Here is a 13,475-nt window from a genome sequence, read left to right on the forward strand (position 1 = left end):
CCTCAGTCTGTGTGAGCAGAGTAGACTTAGGCATAGGCAGGCATAGGCACGGAAGCGGTGCTGCGGCCTTTTTGCATTCTCAAAGTCAAACTGAACTTATGTGTGCTCACAAAAATGCCCAAAATACCGGTGGCAGAGTAGTAGTACTAGGCTAACAAACATACTGATTCTTTCTGTGACCCGTGCTAACAGAGTTCCACAGGGAAATGTGCTGGTGAAGGAGAGCAAAGCAGTCCAGCTGAGAAATTGTGGCAGGTGGGAAGCTGGCATGCGGTTTTATAGATGTGGAGCGACATGCACAAAGACGTCACAGAAATAGCCACTGCGCATGGGCAGACCTGACTTCCTGCCACACTGTGCATGTGCGCCGGGGATAGCCAAATATCATCAGCCATCCCCGGAACTACGCATGCGCAATGCAAATAATTATTTTCCCTGCATTTTCCACTGACGCCCACCATCCATAAACTGACATTTACGGACAGCCCGTAAATGGTTAAAGTTTACGGTCTGTTCGTAAATCTATGGACGGTTGGCAATTCCATCATTGCGTTGTTTTTAAATAGGATGTATTCCATTTTTTGTATTAAGGGATACTTTTTGGCATATTTGATAATAAATAATATACACTGCTCAAAAAAATTAAAGGAACACTGTGAAAACACATCAGACCTCAATGGGGAAAAATATCTGGATATCTATACTGATATGGACTGGGTAATGTATTAGGAACTTAAGGATGCCTCATCGTTTGATGGAAATGAAAATTGTCAACCTACAGAGGACTGAATTCAAAGACACCCTCTGAAAATCAAAGTGAAAAAATGATGCAGCAGACTAGTCCATTTTACTGAAACTTCATTGCAGCAACTAAAAATGGTCCTCAGTAGTTTGTATGGCCCCCCACGTGCTTGTATGTATGCCTGACAACATCGAGGCATGCTCCTGATGAGATGACGGATGGTGTCCTCGGGTATTTCCTCCCAGATCTGGACCAGGACATCACTGACCTTCTGGACAGTCTGAAGTGCAACCTGGCGGTGTTGAATGGACCGAAACATGACAAAAATTGTAGCTGCTGACTTTTAAAATACAGGCACTCACCTGTCCCTTGGTCTAGCAGTGTCCTCATCGCAGCTGGGTTCACCAGCCATATTCTCTCCCCGGCATCTTCAGTGTGGGCACCTGGTTTTGAAAGCTTGTGGCTTCACAGCCGGGTTCCCACTGCACATGCGCTAGAAGCACTGCACTTTGTGAATGGCCCCGTAGTTTACTGGGACCTGTCACGTGTCCCAGAAAACTACAGGGATGGGGGGGAGGACAACTTCCGATTGCCTAGGTGATCACAGAGGAAGAGGAAGAGGGCACCCCACCGTTCCCCAAAGGTGCCAATCCTTAATCCTCTTGTTCCTCGGGAAGTAAGACACAGCCTGAAAACTTAGGCATCCCTGGGAGACTACCTGCAACACCAAAGAAATCCATTTGGAGTCCCATCTCATGCTTGGGCTATGGGACCTCTGGCCTTACCTCCTGAAAGCATGCAGAAAACTCATCTGAGGATCCATGACACAGGAAGCTGATTTGTACTGCAGGTGACAACACAGTATACAGGGTACAGGATTGTACTGTTGTTGAGGAGGTCCTCTTTGGAATCTAGTTACCCTTCACATTCAAGAGGGTGGTTCTCACCCTGAAGGACCAGGTCAGATTTAGAGTCCTCCATGATAGTTTTGTTAGAAGTTTTTGGAGTATCCCAGTTCTTATAGCAAAAAAAAACAGCAAAAAGACATGTACAGCCTGTTCTCTGACTCGAGTGACTGTGCCTGGCTTCTATGTGCCTATCAGAGAATGGAACCTGAGACCAACCTAGGATCAAACAGCCAGACCAGTCCCGGATTTATGCTACAAGTGAATAACATTTATTATCTTGTTATAATGGCATCTGAAAGTGGGTAGGATATATTAGGCAGCAAGTAAACATGTTGTCTCTGAAGTTGATGTGTTGAAAGCAGAAAAAATGGGAATCGCAGTTTGTTGTGTATGGGGCTGCATAGCCGCAGACCGGTCAGGGTGCCCATGTTGACCTGTGTCCACAGTCAAAAGTGCCTAAAATTTGCACATGAGCATCAGAACTGGACCACAAAGCATGGGAAGAAGGTGGCCTAGTCTGATGAATCACGTTTTCTTGTACATCATGTGGATGGTGGGGTGGGTGTGCATCATTTTCATGGGGAAGAGATGGCATTAGGATACAATATGTGAAGAAGATAAGCTGGCAGAGGCAGTGTGATGCTTTGGGTAATGTTCCGCTGGGAAACCTTGGGTCTTGTCATTCATGTGGATGTTACATGGCACATACCACCTACATTAACATTGTTGCTGACCAAGTACACCCCTTCATGAAAATGGTATTCCCTGATGACAGTGGCCTTTTTCAGCTGCCACACTGCAAAAATGGTTCAAGAATGGTTTATGGAACACAACAGCAAGTTTAAGGTGTTGACTTGGCCTCCAAATTCTCCAGATCTCAATCAAATCAAACATCTGTGGGATATACTGGCAAAACAAGTCCGATCTATGAAGGCCCCACCTTGCAACCCACAGGACTTAAGGGATCTGCTACTGATGGATTAGTGCGAGATACCACAGACCCTAGAGGCATCCATTCCTTGATGGGTCAGGGCTGTTTTGGAAGCAAAAGTGGCTGTTTTTGTGGAAAGAGGGGGACCGACTCAGTTTTAAGTTTGTATTCATACACTTATTGTTGGTCCGTGTAGGTCCTCTGTTATGCTTGGACAGCAGTCACTGCTATGAGGAAATAACTGCTGCCAAGAAGAAAATAATAATGTTTGTAACTATATTAATGCATTAAAACACAACCGCAGGCCATTACAGAGAATTCAAGAAAATGGTAAATTAATCATTCCCAGCTTCTACAGAGTATAATGAGGTCAGTTTATGAATAGAAACATCTGTATTACATTTATATAAGTTTACATACAAATAACTCTCATATTTACTGATAAGTCATCAGCACTTATGTAGGCACCACACTGCCAGTGTATCACTGGAAATATATCATGTCAGGTGGAAACTGCAGGGTTGGTTCAGTTTAAAACACCATCATTTAAAAAGGAACCCCGTCCAAAACCTTTTTTGTATACAGTGAAGGAGGATTTGATTCTCCATCGGTTTTTTTCCCATTTGAAATATTTCTCTGTACCTCCTGTCTTAGAAACACCTAGTGAAGGTCTGTGAGCTGAAATTTACACTACTCTGTGGTGTGTCGTCTCCCTTCATTCTTTTGGAGAAACTACTAGACAGTCACTCCTTAAGCAGTATGATATATGGAAAGTCAACTCCAGAGAAGGGAAACAAAAAGTTCAACTAGCATACTAGCAGAGGCTCAGGAGCAGACTGGCAGATGACATACTAGCAGAGGCTCAGGAGCAGACTGGCAGATGACATACTAGGAGAGGTGCAGGAGCAGACTGGCAGATGACATACTAGCAGAGGTGCAAGAACAGACTGGCAGATGACATACTAGCAGAGGTGCAAGAGCAGACTGGCAGATGACATACTAGCATACTAGCAGAGGTGCAGGAACAGACTGACAGATGACATACTAGCAGAGGTGCAGGAGCAGACTGGCAGATGACATACTAGCAGAGGTGCAGGAGCAGACTGGCAAATGACATACTAGCAGAGGTGCAGGAACAGACTGGCAGATGACATACTAGCAGAGGTGCAAGAACAGACTGGCAGATGACATACTAGGAGAGGTGTAGGAGCAGACTGGCAGATGACATACTAGCAGAGGTGCAGGAGCAGACTGGCAGATGACATACTAGCAGAGGTGCAGGAGCAGACTGGCAGATGACATACTAGCAGAGGTGCAGGAGCAGACTGGCAGATGACATACTAGGAGAGGTGCAGGAGCAGACTGGCAGATGACATACTAGCAGAGGTGCAGGAGCAGACTGGCAGATGACATACTAGCAGAGGTGCAGGAGCAGACTGGCAGATGACATACTAGCAGAGGTGCAAGAACAGACTGGCAGATGACATACTAGGAGAGGTGTAGGAGCAGACTGGCAAATGACATACTAGCAGAGGTGCAGGAGCAGACTGGCAGATGACATACTAGGAGAGGTGCCAGAGCAGACTGGCAGATGACATACTAGCATACTAGCAGAGGTGCAGGAACAGACTGGCAGATGACATACTAGCAGAGGTGCAGGAGCAGACTAGGAGATGACATACTAGCAGAGGTGCAGGAGCAGATTGGCAGATGACATACTAGCAGAGGTGCAGGAGCAGACTGGCAGATGACATACTAGCAGAGGTGCAGGAGCAGACTGGCAGATGACATACTAGCAGAGGTGCAAGAGCAGACTGGCAGATGACATACTAGCATACTAGCAGAGGTGCAGGAACAGACTGACAGATGACATACTAGCAGAGGTGCAGGAGCAGACTGGCAGATGACATACTAGCAGAGGTGCAGGAGCAGACTGGCAGATGACATACTAGCAGAAGTGCAGGAGCAGACTGGCAGATGACATACTAGGAGAGGTGTAGGAGCAGACTGGCAAATGACATACTAGCAGAGGTGCAGGAGCAGACTGGCAGATGACATACTAGGAGAGGTGCAAGAGCAGACTGGCAGATGACATACTAGCATACTAGCAGAGGTGCAGGAACAGACTGACAGATGACATACTAGCAGAGGTGCAGGAGCAGACTGGCAGATGACATACTAGCAGAGGTGCAGGAGCAGACTAGGAGATGACATACTAGCAGAGGTGCAGGAGCAGATTGGCAGATGACATACTAGCAGAGGTGCAGGAGCAGACTGGCAGATGACATACTAGCAGAGGTGCAGGAGCAGACTGGCAGATGACATACTAGCAGAGGTGCAAGAGCAGACTGGCAGATGACATACTAGCATACTAGCAGAGGTGCAGGAACAGACTGACAGATGACATACTAGCAGAGGTGCAGGAGCAGACTGGCAGATGACATACTAGCAGAGGTGCAGGAGCAGACTGGCAGATGACATACTAGCAGAAGTGCAGGAGCAGACTGGCAGATGACATACTAGCAGAGGTGCAGGAGCAGACTGGCAGATGACATACTAGCAGAGGTGCAGGAGCAGACTGGCAAATGACATACTAGCAGAGGTGCAGGAGCAGACTGGCAGATGACATACTAGCAGAAGTGCAGGAGCAGACTGGCAGATGACATACTAGCAGAGGTGCAGGAGCAGACTGGCAGATGACATACTAGGAGAGGTGCAAGAACAGACTGGCAGATGACATACTAGAAGAGGTGTAGGAGCAGACTGGCAAATGACATACTAGCAGAGGTGCAGGAGCAGACTGGCAGATGACATACTAGGAGAGGTGCAAGAGCAGACTGGCAGATGACATACTAGCATACTAGCAGAGGTGCAGGAACAGACTGACAGATGACATACTAGCAGAGGTGCAGGAGCAGACTGGCAAATGACATACTAGCAGAGGTGCAGGAGCAGACTAGCAGATGACATACTAGCAGAGGTGCAGGAGCAGATTGGCAGATGACATACTAGCAGAGGTGCAGGAACAGACTGGCAGATGACATACTAGCAGAGGTGCAGGAGCAGACTGGCAAATGACATACTAGCAGAAGTGCAGGAGCAGATTGGCAGATGACATACTAGCAGAAGTGCAGGAGCAGATTGGCAGATGACATACTAGCAGAGGTGCAGGAGCAGATTGGCAGATGACATACTAGCAGAGGTGCAGGAACAGACTGGCAGATGACATACTAGCAGAGGTGCAGGAGCAGACTGGCAGATGACATACTAGCAGAGGTGCAGGAGCAGACTGGCAAATGACATACTAGCAGAGGTGCAGGAACAGACTGGCAGATGACATACTAGCAGAGGCTCAGGAGCAGACTGGCAGATGACATACTAGCAGAGGTGCAGGAGCAGACTGGCAGATGACATACTAGCAGAGGCGCAGGAACAGACTGGCAGATGACATACTAGCAGAGGTGCAGGAACAGACTGGCAGATGACATACTAGCAGAGGTGCAGGAGCAGACTGGCAGATGACATACTAGCAGAGGTGCAGGAGCAGACTGGCAGATGACATACTAGCAGAGGTGCAAGAACAGACTGGCAGATGACATACTAGGAGAGGTGTAGGAGCAGACTGGCAGATGACATACTAGCAGAGGTGCAGGAGCAGACTGGCAGATGACATACTAGAAGAGGTGCAGGAGCAGACTGGCAGATGACATACTAGCAGAGGTGCAGGAGCAGACTGGCAGATGACATACTAGCAGAGGTGCAGGAGCAGACTGGCAGATGACATACTAGCAGAGGTGCAAGAACAGACTGGCAGATGACATACTAGGAGAGGTGTAGGAGCAGACTGGCAGATGACATACTAGGAGAGGTGCCAGAGCAGACTGGCAGATGACATACTAGCATACTAGCAGAGGTGCAGGAACAGACTGGCAGATGACATACTAGCAGAGGTGCAGGAGCAGACTAGGAGATGACATACTAGCAGAGGTGCAGGAGCAGATTGGCAGATGACATACTAGCAGAGGTGCAGGAGCAGACTGGCAGATGACATACTAGCAGAGGTGCAGGAGCAGACTGGCAGATGACATACTAGCAGAGGTGCAAGAGCAGACTGGCAGATGACATACTAGCATACTAGCAGAGGTGCAGGAACAGACTGACAGATGACATACTAGCAGAGGTGCAGGAGCAGACTGGCAGATGACATACTAGCAGAGGTGCAGGAGCAGACTGGCAGATGACATACTAGGAGAGGTGTAGGAGCAGACTGGCAAATGACATACTAGCAGAGGTGCAGGAGCAGACTGGCAGATGACATACTAGGAGAGGTGCAAGAGCAGACTGGCAGATGACATACTAGCATACTAGCAGAGGTGCAGGAGCAGACTGGCAGATGACATACTAGCAGAGGTGCAGGAGCAGACTAGGAGATGACATACTAGCAGAGGTGCAGGAGCAGATTGGCAGATGACATACTAGCAGAGGTGCAGGAGCAGACTGGCAGATGACATACTAGCAGAGGTGCAGGAGCAGACTGGCAGATGACATACTAGCAGAGGTGCAAGAGCAGACTGGCAGATGACATACTAGCATACTAGCAGAGGTGCAGGAACAGACTGACAGATGACATACTAGCAGAGGTGCAGGAGCAGACTGGCAGATGACATACTAGCAGAGGTGCAGGAGCAGACTGGCAGATGACATACTAGCAGAAGTGCAGGAGCAGACTGGCAGATGACATACTAGCAGAGGTGCAGGAGCAGACTGGCAGATGACATACTAGCAGAGGTGCAGGAGCAGACTGGCAGATGACATATTAGCAGAGGTGCAGGAGCAGACTGGCAAATGACATACTAGCAGAGGTGCAGGAGCAGACTGGCAGATGACATACTAGCAGAAGTGCAGGAGCAGACTGGCAGATGACATACTAGCAGAGGTGCAGGAGCAGACTGGCAGATGACATACTAGGAGAGGTGCAAGAACAGACTGGCAGATGACATACTAGAAGAGGTGTAGGAGCAGACTGGCAAATGACATACTAGCAGAGGTGCAGGAGCAGACTGGCAGATGACATACTAGGAGAGGTGTAAGAGCAGACTGGCAGATGACATACTAGCATACTAGCAGAGGTGCAGGAACAGACTGACAGATGACATACTAGCAGAGGTGCAGGAGCAGACTGGCAAATGACATACTAGCAGAGGTGCAGGAGCAGACTAGCAGATGACATACTAGCAGAGGTGCAGGAGCAGATTGGCAGATGACATACTAGCAGAGGTGCAGGAACAGACTGGCAGATGACATACTAGCAGAGGTGCAGGAGCAGACTGGCAAATGACATACTAGCAGAAGTGCAGGAGCAGATTGGCAGATGACATACTAGCAGAAGTGCAGGAGCAGATTGGCAGATGACATACTAGCAGAGGTGCAGGAGCAGATTGGCAGATGACATACTAGCAGAGGTGCAGGAACAGACTGGCAGATGACATACTAGCAGAGGTGCAGGAGCAGACTGGCAGATGACATACTAGCAGAGGTGCAGGAGCAGACTGGCAGATGACATACTAGCAGAGGTGCAGGAGCAGACTGGCAGATGGCATGCTGGCAGAGGTGCAGGAGCAGACTGGCAGATGACATACTAGCAGAGGTGCAGGAGCAGACTGACAGATGACATACTAGCAGAGGTGCAGGAGCAGACTGGCAAATGACATACTAGCAGAGGTGCAGGAGCAGACTGACAGATGACATACTAGCAGAGGTGCAGGAGCAGACTGGCAAATGACATACTAGCAGAGGTGTAGGAGCAGACTGGCAGATGACATACTAGGAGAGGTGCAGGAGCAGACTGGCAGATGACATACTAGCAGAAGTGCAAGAACAGACTGGCAGATGACATACTAGGAGAGGTGTAGGAGCAGACTGGCAGATGACATACTAGCAGAGGTGCAAGAACAGACTGGCAGATGACATACTAGGAGAGGTGTAGGAGCAGACTGGCAGATGACATACTAGCAGAGGTGCAGGAGCAGATTGGCAGATGACATACTAGCAGAGGTGCAGGAACAGACTGGCAGATGACATACTAGCAGAGGTGCAGGAGCAGACTGGCAGATGACATACTAGCAGAGGTGCAGGAGCAGACTGGCAGATGACATACTAGCAGAGGTGCAAGAACAGACTGGCAGATGACATACTAGCAGAGGTGCAGGAGCAGACTGGCAGATGGCATGCTGGCAGAGGTGCAGGAGCAGACTGGCAGATGACATACTAGCAGAGGTGCAGGAGCAGACTGACAGATGACATACTAGCAGAGGTGCAGGAGCAGACTGGCAAATGACATACTAGCAGAGGTGCAGGAGCAGACTGACAGATGACATACTAGCAGAGGTGCAGGAGCAGACTGGCAAATGACATACTAGCAGAGGTGCAGGAGCAGACTGGCAGATGAGATACTAGCAGAGGTGCAGGAGCAGACTGGCAAATGACATACTAGCAGAGGTGCAGGAGCAGACTGGCAGATGACATACTAGCAGAAGTGCAGGAGCAGACTGGCAGATGACATACTAGCAGAGGTGCAGGAGCAGACTGGCAGATGACATACTAGCAGAAGTGCAGGAGCAGACTGGCAGATGACATACTAGGAGAGGTGCAAGAACAGACTGGCAGATGACATACTAGGAGAGGTGTAGGAGCAGACTGGCAAATGACATACTAGCAGAGGTGCAGGAGCAGACTGGCAGATGACATACTAGGAGAGGTGCAAGAGCAGACTGGCAGATGACATACTAGCATACTAGCAGAGGTGCAGGAACAGACTGACAGATGACATACTAGCAGAGGTGCAGGAGCAGACTGGCAAATGACATACTAGCAGAGGTGCAGGAGCAGACTAGCAGATGACATACTAGCAGAGGTGCAGGAGCAGATTGGCAGATGACATACTAGCAGAGGTGCAGGAACAGACTGGCAGATGACATACTAGCAGAGGTGCAGGAGCAGACTGGCAGATGACATACTAGGAGAGGTGCAGGAGCAGACTGGCAGATGACATACTAGGAGAGGTGCAGGAGCAGACTGGCAAATGACATACTAGCAGAGGTGCAGGAGCAGACTGGCAGATGACATACTAGGAGAGGTGCCAGAGCAGACTGGCAGATGACATACTAGCATACTAGCAGAGGTGCAGGAACAGACTGACAGATGACATACTAGCAGAGGTGCAGGAGCAGACTGGCAGATGACATACTAGCAGAAGTGCAGGAGCAGACTGGCAAATGACATACTAGCAGAAGTGCAGGAGCAGATTGGCAGATGACATACTAGCAGAAGTGCAGGAGCAGATTGGCAGATGACATACTAGCAGAGGTGCAGGAGCAGATTGGCAGATGACATACTAGCAGAGGTGCAGGAACAGACTGGCAGATGACATACTAGCAGAGGTGCAGGAGCAGACTGGCAGATGACATACTAGCAGAGGTGCAGGAGCAGACTGGCAGATGGCATGCTGGCAGAGGTGCAGGAGCAGACTGGCAGATGACATACTAGCAGAGGTGCAGGAGCAGACTGACAGATGACATACTAGCAGAGGTGCAGGAGCAGACTGGCAAATGACATACTAGCAGAGGTGCAGGAGCAGACTGACAGATGACATACTAGCAGAGGTGCAGGAGCAGACTGGCAAATGACATACTAGCAGAGGTGCAGGAGCAGACTGGCAGATGAGATACTAGCAGAGGTGCGGGAGCAGACTGGCAAATGACATACTAGCAGAGGTGCAGGAGCAGACTGGCAGATGACATACTAGCAGAAGTGCAGGAGCAGACTGGCAGATGACATACTAGCAGAGGTGCAGGAGCAGACTGGCAGATGACATACTAGCAGAAGTGCAGGAGCAGACTGGCAGATGACATACTAGGAGAGGTGCAAGAACAGACTGGCAGATGACATACTAGGAGAGGTGTAGGAGCAGACTGGCAGATGACATACTAGCAGAGGTGCAGGAGCAGACTGGCAGATGACATACTAGGAGAGGTGCAAGAGCAGACTGGCAGATGACATACTAGCATACTAGCAGAGGTGCAGGAACAGACTGACAGATGACATACTAGCAGAGGTGCAGGAGCAGACTGGCAAATGACATACTAGCAGAGGTGCAGGAGCAGACTAGCAGATGACATACTAGCAGAGGTGCAGGAGCAGATTGGCAGATGACATACTAGCAGAGGTGCAGGAACAGACTGGCAGATGACATACTAGCAGAGGTGCAGGAGCAGACTGGCAGATGATATACTAGGAGAGGTGCAGGAGCAGACTGGCAGATGACATACTAGGAGAGGTGCCAGAGCAGACTGGCAGATGACATACTAGCATACTAGCAGAGGTGCAGGAACAGACTGACAGATGACATACTAGCAGAGGTGCAGGAGCAGACTGGCAGATGACATACTAGCAGAGGTGCAGGAGCAGACTAGGAGATGACATACTAGCAGAGGTGCAGGAGCAGACTGGCAGATGGCATGCTGGCAGAGGTGCAGGAGCAGACTGGCAGATGACATACTAGCAGAGGTGCAGGAGCAGACTGACAGATGACATACTAGCAGAGGTGCAGGAGCAGACTGGCAAATGACATACTAGCAGAGGTGCAGGAGCAGACTGACAGATGACATACTAGCAGAGGTGCAGGAGCAGACTGGCAAATGACATACTAGCAGAGGTGCAGGAGCAGACTGGCAGATGAGATACTAGCAGAGGTGCGGGAGCAGACTGGCAAATGACATACTAGCAGAGGTGCAGGAGCAGACTGGCAGATGACATACTAGCAGAAGTGCAGGAGCAGACTGGCAGATGACATACTAGCAGAGGTGCAGGAGCAGACTGGCAGATGACATACTAGCAGAAGTGCAGGAGCAGACTGGCAGATGACATACTAGGAGAGGTGCAAGAACAGACTGGCAGATGACATACTAGGAGAGGTGTAGGAGCAGACTGGCAGATGACATACTAGCAGAGGTGCAGGAGCAGACTGGCAGATGACATACTAGGAGAGGTGCAAGAGCAGACTGGCAGATGACATACTAGCATACTAGCAGAGGTGCAGGAACAGACTGACAGATGACATACTAGCAGAGGTGCAGGAGCAGACTGGCAAATGACATACTAGCAGAGGTGCAGGAGCAGACTAGCAGATGACATACTAGCAGAGGTGCAGGAGCAGACTGGCAGATGACATACTAGGAGAGGTGCCAGAGCAGACTGGCAGATGACATACTAGCATACTAGCAGAGGTGCAGGAACAGACTGACAGATGACATACTAGCAGAGGTGCAGGAGCAGACTGGCAGATGACATACTAGCAGAGGTGCAGGAGCAGATTGGCAGATGACATACTAGCAGAGGTGCAGGAGCAGACAGGCAGATGACATACTAGCAGAGGTGCAGGAGCAGACTGGCAGATGACATACTAGCAGAGGTGCAAGAGCAGACTGGCAGATGACATACTAGCATACTAGCAGAGGTGCAGGAACAGACTGACAGATGACATACTAGCAGAGGTGCAGGAGCAGACTGGCAGATGACATACTAGCAGAGGTGCAGGAGCAGACTGGCAGATGACATACTAGCAGAGGTGCAGGAGCAGACTGGCAGATGGCATGCTGGCAGAGGTGCAGGAGCAGACTGGCAGATGACATACTAGCAGAGGTGCAGGAGCAGACTGACAGATGACATACTAGCAGAGGTGCAGGAGCAGACTGGCAAATGACATACTAGCAGAGGTGCAGGAGCAGACTGACAGATGACATACTAGCAGAGGTGCGGGAGCAGACTGGCAAATGACATACTAGCAGAGGTGCAGGAGCAGACTGGCAGATGAGATACTAGCAGAGGTGCGGGAGCAGACTGGCAAATGACATACTAGCAGAGGTGCAGGAGCAGACTGGCAGATGACATACTAGCAGAGGTGCAGGAGCAGATTGGCAGATGACATACTAGCAGAGGTGCAGGAACAGACTGGCAGATGACATACTAGCAGAGGTGCAGGAGCAGACTGGCAGATGATATACTAGGAGAGGTGCAGGAGCAGACTGGCAGATGACATACTAGGAGAGGTGCCAGAGCAGACTGGCAGATGACATACTAGCATACTAGCAGAGGTGCAGGAACAGACTGACAGATGACATACTAGCAGAGGTGCAGGAGCAGACTGGCAGATGACATACTAGCAGAGGTGCAGGAGCAGACTAGGAGATGACATACTAGCAGAGGTGCAGGAGCAGATTGGCAGATGACATACTAGCAGAGGTGCAGGAGCAGACAGGCAGATGACATACTAGCAGAGGTGCAGGAGCAGACTGGCAGATGACATACTAGCAGAGGTGCAAGAGCAGACTGGCAGATGACATACTAGCATACTAGCAGAGGTGCAGGAACAGACTGACAGATGACATACTAGCAGAGGTGCAGGAGCAGACTGGCAGATGACATACTAGCAGAGGTGCAGGAGCAGACTGGCAGATGACATACTAGCAGAGGTGCAGGAGCAGACTGGCAGATGGCATGCTGGCAGAGGTGCAGGAGCAGACTGGCAGATGACATACTAGCAGAGGTGCAGGAGCAGACTGACAGATGACATACTAGCAGAGGTGCAGGAGCAGACTGGCAAATGACATACTAGCAGAGGTGCAGGAGCAGACTGACAGATGACATACTAGCAGAGGTGCAGGAGCAGACTGGCAAATGACATACTAGCAGAGGTGCAGGAGCAGACTGGCAGATGAGATACTAGCAGAGGTGCGGGAGCAGACTGGCAAATGGCATACTAGCAGAGGTGCAGGAGCAGACTGGCAGATGACATACTAGCAGAAGTGCAGGAGCAGACTGGCAGATGACATACTAG

This window comes from Staurois parvus, unplaced genomic scaffold (assembly GCF_062004578.1).
Source record: "Staurois parvus isolate SC_StPar_1 unplaced genomic scaffold, SC_StPar_1.0 ptg001302l, whole genome shotgun sequence".
NCBI classification, from domain to species: domain Eukaryota; kingdom Metazoa; phylum Chordata; class Amphibia; order Anura; family Ranidae; genus Staurois; species Staurois parvus.